This window comes from Musa acuminata, chromosome BXJ3-7, assembly GCF_036884655.1.
Source record: "Musa acuminata AAA Group cultivar baxijiao chromosome BXJ3-7, Cavendish_Baxijiao_AAA, whole genome shotgun sequence".
NCBI classification, from domain to species: Eukaryota; Viridiplantae; Streptophyta; class Magnoliopsida; order Zingiberales; family Musaceae; genus Musa; species Musa acuminata.
In genome coordinates, this window is record NC_088355.1 from 33,936,769 (window position 1) to 33,944,468 (window position 7,700).

Consider the following 7,700-nt stretch of genomic DNA (forward strand, 5'->3'; position numbering starts at 1 on the left):
TTGGCAATATATTCTACCTTAGTAGAATAAATATTATAATATCATATAAAAATAAATGAATTACGATCTTGAATTTAAACTTATGTGTGATGAAATGAACCAAATCAACCAAATTAGTGCTTTCCGCGGTCGTCGTGCCTTCGGTTTGAGCGAGCAAGCGAGCTACCGGAGGGGCAAAGCGTCCGATCGACTAGGATTCCGCATTGCTCCGTCGTGCACATTGTTTTGCCTGCAAGGAGGCAGGTGCTCCCATCGACCTAACGGGTATCGTTAATTTTCCTTCTTTCGTTGCTTCCTTTCTGCTTGTTTTTCCTCTTCTTGCCGATGCGCTTTTGTTCGATTCGTTTGTTTCTCTGCTGCCTTTCTTGCTGTTTAGTGGGTTCGCTGTGCATGACATCGCAAATTAATTGTTCCGTTAGCAGAATGATTTGCTCTGTTGTCGATCTGTTAGCAAATTTCTCATTCTTGATAGGCGGTATCCGGAACGGTGGATGTTCTATGATCTATTTCAATGTATTTAAATCCGTCGCCGTTGCCTGAAGAAGATGAGCAACCTTTTGAGGAACATTTTGAGGGTGGAATCATACATGATGAAATCGTGGAGTCTGCCGTTGCCACAATGCGTCGAGTATGTACCTTTCCTCTTTTACTTCTATTGCGTCATGTAGCTACTTGTTGCCAGTTATTATGATTGTTGTCGTTGATTGTGATGTTCTGTCTTTGTTTCTTTATTGATGGTAGAATTGTTCTATTTGGCAGGGGTGGTTGTTAGTTATCTTCTTTCCTTTGCTCGTTGCCTAATTATATTGATATACATGCAAATTATATCGATTAGTTCAGTTCACAATCAAAGCCCAAATTGTATTTGTGTTTTTTCTGGAGTAAAGCAGATGTTTTCTGTTGCCCTGCACATCTGTCTATTTTTGAACTTTTGAACTTGTAGGAAGAGCCTTTTCTTACTCTAGCTGGTTTGTTATTGAGTTTGGAAATTAGATGTCAGATTTAAGGTTTTTTTTGTTGTTTTTAGTTTTTCTCAGCTAACTTATCTGTAGAACCTGTTAGTCAGTGTGGCAGTTGATATTATCTTAACATTTCATGTATCATTACAAGATTCTAATTTTTATGTTTCAGTTATGACTGTACAAGGATAGGTACCTAACATAGAATGATAAAAAAAAAAGGAGACAAGGAATAAGGAATTTGAGATGGAACTCATCTATGCTGGCTTTAAAACTTCACACTTATCCATCATTTATGTGGTTGTTGGCTTTTGTATAAAATTTTAACCTACTTTAGATCTTTGCATGTGGTGGGTGTGGATATGGGTATGTGGTCTCAACTTGAAGGTGTTGCAAGGTTTAAAAGGATAAGAGCAGGAAGTGTGAACAAAATGTGTTTATATGTGTCTATGCGTATCTTTATATGTGTGCATGTTGTTATCTTTCTTTAAACACAAAACAGTTGTACTTCCTTAGGAGAAGAAGATCTAAAATGAGAACTAGTCTTTGATCGTATATTTTTCTTCACTTCATGAAAAAAATATTAATAAAGTAGAAAGCTTTTAATCTTGATATTTGAATTTTCTATAAGAGAGAAAGCTGGTATAATGCTTAACATACGAAATATGGTTCAGGGTAGACAGATTATAATTTAAAGTAGGATCCATAGCCATAAATATAAGGATTTCTATGAAACATTTGAGTTTATGCATGGTTCATGCTATTAAGCTCTAGATCTAACTTACTATACATTCTTTTTGTTTTGCTTTATCCCTTTGCATTTTTCGGTCATAATTTTGGGTAAATATCTCTATTGACATTCATTTTAATATCAACTAAACTTGGTAAATTTGTTCTGACATTCAAAACAACGCTGCCAATACCCTTAATCGAGTTTCTACAATCCTATCGATAAGGAACGTCAAGGTCATAAGATTTGAGCAATTAAAAAAAATATATATTCAATGTCCAGACCTTAGCCACATCCATCAAGAAGTCTAACTTCATTCTTAGGGATGATTACCTTTTTTAATCCATTAGATTGTTTGTTCCTCGTCCTCCCTTCGAGACTTCCATGTTTGGGAAATTCACACGAGTAGATCAGTAGGTCACCTAGTTTAAGACAAGACCATTGCATTAACCGATGATAGGTTTTATTGGTCTTCCTGAAAGTGAGATATTGCTCGTGTTGCAGTGTCACACTTGTCAGATTGCCAAAACTTGTAGGCACAATACTAACATATATGCTACATTATTCATTCCACACTCCTTATGACAAGATAGGATTTTATATTTTGTCCTAGGTTTCTCAAAACAGCCCATGGCCATGACTCTATTCCAATTATTGTTGATTGATTTTAAAAAATGATCCACTTTATCATATGTAACAAGATGAACGATGCCTTATACATTGCTAAATTATACTTTAAAGAAGTAGTTAAATTACATGGTTTATCTTTAACCACGGTTTCCGATAGACATGTGAAATTTGTTAGTTACTTTTGAAAAACATTTTAGAAACGAACATGACATTGAACTTCTCTTTAGCTCTTCACCCCTTAGAGAGATGATCAAACTAAGGTTGTTAACCATTCCTTGGAAAATCTTCTTAGATGTTTAGTTGGGAAGAAATTGAGAAATTAGGACTTAACCTTACATAGAAGAGTTTGTATACAACGACTTAATCAACTGTTTAACCGAAAAAAGCTCATTTGAAGTTGTCCTTGGTTATACTCCTCGTACACACATTGACTTTGCACCCCTTCTACTTGACTATCATGACCCAGATGCAACCTACTCCTTCCCTTAAAATTCTCCTGATTTACATATTGAAATCTGACATAAAATTGTCATAAACAATGAAAGTTACGAACTTGCTACTAATGCATATCATAGAAGTCAAGAGTTTCAAGTTGGTAATTATGTCTTAGTTCGCGTTTGGCCTAAGAGATTCCCCAAAAACTCATTTAAGACATTGCATGCCCGAGCTATTCCTTTTCTTATTATCCAAAAATTTGGATCTAATGCATTTATGCTCGATTTTCAATATGGAGGATTGAACTCTATATCATGATACTTTTGAGCCTTCTTTGTCCACGAGTATTTATGCACGTGACAAATCTCCCAAAACACCTATTCTCCCACAACATAGGGATGATATAAAGGTCATTGTTGATGACTATTTTATTACGTCGACTACTAGCATTACTCAATACTTTTTATTCAAGTGGCATGATCGTCTAACTTCTGATGTCACTTGGATTATTTTGGAGGAACTTTATGACTTTGTACTAGACTTATTGAACTAGTATCTTGCATATCACTATCCAGAGTCGAGATTTTTTCTATTGGGGAAGAATAATGAAGAACCATATAGTTTATAAAGGACTTTAGAAGAGTTTACTCTAGGCCATGAAATCAGCAAAAAGGTCTTTAATTAGTTGGCCTAGAAACTCTAAGAGTTGTGTGAAAAATTAAAAAGTCTTTTGCTTTTTCTAGGTGATAACCTTGGGACTCCATTTTTGTATAAAGTGCACTCTTGTACTAAGTGCACTCTTTTTTTTTTCAATGCTATAATAAATTGTTTTCAAGTTGTTTAGCTAGCTTAGAAGTCACATTTTGGGTTTCTAAAGTGCGTACAAGTTTCCTATGGGGTTACTCTTAGGAATCATTACCTATATTGATTGTATTAAGGCCCCTAAACCCTTACAGATAGTGAGGATTGTGAATGGATCAAATACTTTATATTTGAATGAAAAAGTTACATCTTCTCTGCTCTTATAGTCTCTCACTCCTCTCTTGCTATCATGCTCCCTTGTTTTCTCTCTACTTCTCTCTACTATGTTCTACACTATCCACATTTCTGGAATAGTTGACATGATTCATATTTTGTGGGACATTATGTTCCGAAGTGTCACTGACGTGAGCTAGTCTGCAATAAAGATGACCATTGTAACACCCCGCACCCCGCAGGTTTTAAAAGTGGAAGAGGTAAATAAAAATAACTAATGAAAATACATTCACACTGCACGCAGGTGACAGAATATCTTTACACAATCAAGCATGATATGACAAGTAAAACACAAATATAACAAATGTAAATAAAGAAATGCAAATTATTATTTACTATTTACCAGATAACTGGTCCATAATGTGTAGATTATATGCAACAGACACAAGCTTGGAAGAGTTCGGAATATTATATCAAAGTAGATCCAGGCTATTGCTTCTTGGCTCAGCCTAAATTAATGTGCCGATTATGCATCAATTTGATTACTCATTAATAATTTTGTGTGTGAACCAAAACAAAATAGGCAAATTAACATAGTTAATGCATGAAATGTCCGGTTTTGCTGAAGCAAGAATGATAATTATGCAAAGGTGTGTAGGCTAGAACCATGCAGATCTGGTGTAGATTTAGACTGCATCTACGTGATTTGATCTAGATCTACAAAGATTCGGCCAAGTTGTAGATATTGGCTAGAATTATGCAAAGAGAGTCTATTTTACGAACTATGATAGATCTACTTGTTCATGCATAAATAAGTCTAATTTTGATAAGAGATGTAATTGCATGAAATAAATATTAATAACAACTTACCTTAATTGGAGAGAAAAATCTTCTTTCCCTGTGGAAGTTTTGAATGAGTGTGAGTTTTAAACTACGTGATAGGCCCACCAACTGGTACAAAGGCAGTACCGACTAAATATCAGACTGTAAGCTTAATACAAGTTGGTGCTGCAAGGTAAACACCATTCCACATAAATTTCTGGTTGGCTGGCAGGCAATACATATCAGTCGGATTGGTGTTTAGGTTCTTGCTATAGTAGAATCCTTTGTATTGCCAAATCCTTTGTACTGAATGGTGCAGTAGAATTCCCAGTGGAATTTGGTTCAGAAAGTCCCAATGTAGTGAGATTTTTTCCATTTGTGCGGTGTCTTTTGATCTAATGGCATAGAATATGCTGTGTTCTGGTAATACACGGGCATGCATCTGTTACCAACTGCCATTGTGCATGCTGTGAAGAATTTCATCAGTGTCATAATGCATAATTCTAGTGATGTAAATCATTGATAAGTTTAAATGCTCCATTTTCAGTAAGATGCCAGTTAGAAGTATAATTGTATAGTAATTCATATTTATGTGGTAAGGCATATTTCCAGAGTCCTACAAACTTGTACTACCATTTTATACTACTTAGCTAAATAGTGATATAGAGCTTACCACCATGTATCTTTTTTTATCACCTTCTACTTGCTTTATTGGCAATGCCTCTTTCTTTGCAATTTTTTTGTTTTTCGTTGTCTTCTAGGTTTATTGGAAAAGGATTTCATTTGCCTTAATTTAAGGCTTGGTGAACTTAATATGCAATTTGTTTATTTGTATTGTTACTGTTGATGCCGTTGCTCCTTAGCAATCTATGTTGACCATCATAATTTATCTTAGAAATAGCTTGTCTGCTTGGGGAAAACTTCATTGGTGAAAACTTCATGCATTATCATTTTGTCTTGGGTGCTGTTTGAAGTATCTAGGCTAATGTGAATTGACTACATGGTCAGACTAGGTCAGACTAAATAGACTGTATCCGTGTCACATATCTACCTAGGCATATTCCTAAATATCGATAAAGCCTTTTCACAAGGTAGTTGTTTTCTCAATATAATACTTGTAAAAATTATCAAAAATTTGGGCCCAATAAATATCACATAAAGCCGTTAAATTTATCCAAGTGGGATAACTGTTAGGGTGACGAAAAAAGTGTACAACTGAATAGATGCTCAATAAGCTCTGCGATGTAGCTGCACACTGCACATTAGCCATGATAGAGTCTGATTAGTATATTGTATTTAAATTTTATATCAAATAGACAAAATTAGAAGGCCATAATGTGCTAAAATCAGCAACATAATATTCAATTTAGCTAATATGCTTGGATTAGTTTCTGGCTGAAGCTTTTGTTTCAACTTTGCATGCACTCTTGATTTGGACTTTATGAGGTACATTTGCCTTGTTAGTTGTAACTTATCATTTTGTTGGCACTTTTTTTTCTTAATCTGTAAACTTAAAAATCATTCTGAAAACTTGTATAGGCGAAGATGACTTCCTGAGCCTTTCATAAAAGATAGTTGAATGCTCTTGGGATCCACAAGAAGACTCCTGGTCGCGCATGCACATAAAATTAGATAAAGCTATACCAAATGATATTAACACTTATATATATATATATATATATATATATATATATATATATATATATATATATATATATATATATATATATATATATATATATATATATATATATATATATATATACTGTTGGCTGCAATAGGTGAGGTGATGTGCAGCATTAATGATAACATCATAAGTTCTCCGGAATGAAATTTTCAAAACAATGGAGCTTCCAATGTATGCAGATAGGATCACAGGGGCAAAGAAGTTTCAGCACAAGTGAAGGTGAAAATTGGTTTCTGTAATTTTGCAGCTACCCATGACGATTGACAAGATTAATGAAGAAAATTTACCCAGTCCTATACCCACCCCAATTGTATATATACTGTCTTCCTATAAAGTAATAATTTTTCTTAGGTTTTCTTTATTTTCATTTCCATTAAGAAAATTTAGGAGTTCAAATGAGATGAGGTATATGGCATACGCCATGAGGTTTAATTACCGTCCAGATATGTTCAAATAAACAGCAGTGGAGGGAGGAACGTAGAAGTGTCTTATGTTTGATTCTGCTGTTTTTCTTGGTAAATCATACATTGTTTGATTGTCGTTGGTAATATTGACTATGAAGGTTTTGTATTGGCTTCATAATTATATTTTACTTGATTAAAATTATTTGATTTTACCATTACATCAAAATGTTTAATTCTATTGGGTGGGTTCTAAATGAATTCTCAGAAGAATGTGATGAGAATATACAGTGCAGCTAAATCTTCAAGTATGTTTTGTTTTTGGATGATCCTTATTACTTACAGAATCGGTCTTTGTTTGTGTCAAACAATAAGAGGCTCCCGTTCCTTCTTTTTTCTCTCGAGATATGATAATTCACCGGACATCATCTACCCACTATTATAGGTGGTTTATTCTCTTGTGGATGGTAAGAGAGAACATACGAACAAGAAAAACCCAAATGATAGATAGCCCCTGCTTTCCCGGCTAAAGATCTGTACCTCGGAAGACAGCACAGAGAAAAAACATGATATGAACAATAACTATTCTTTGCATGCAACATTTTCCTCGCAATGTTGAATGCCAACTTAGCAGTACTGGGTAGCTTTCTCATGTCAAACCAATCACCAATTCCCTTTCTCAACCCACAAGCTACTACTTACCACATAAAAGCCAAAATTAATCCGAATACTACTACCAAATAAATGCAAGAAAGGTGGTATTTCTTTTTGTCCCTTTTATTCATAAAGGAGTGCAGTAGTAATTGGAGACGTACCTATCCATATAATCTTCCATCACCAACCTAATGTTAACCTTGTTGGATCTGCAATTAGCATCAAGCAATTCCTGCTAATTAATCAGGAGCCATACAGTAGTATCATCACATCATCATGATCACCTGATTCATACAAATCTGGAACTGAAGTTCTTCATATGGTAATCTTTTGTCGAAGAAGAGTTGAACGTTGTCGCATGATACTCGAATAATAATTACCTTAATTAACAATTTTCATAACCTAAG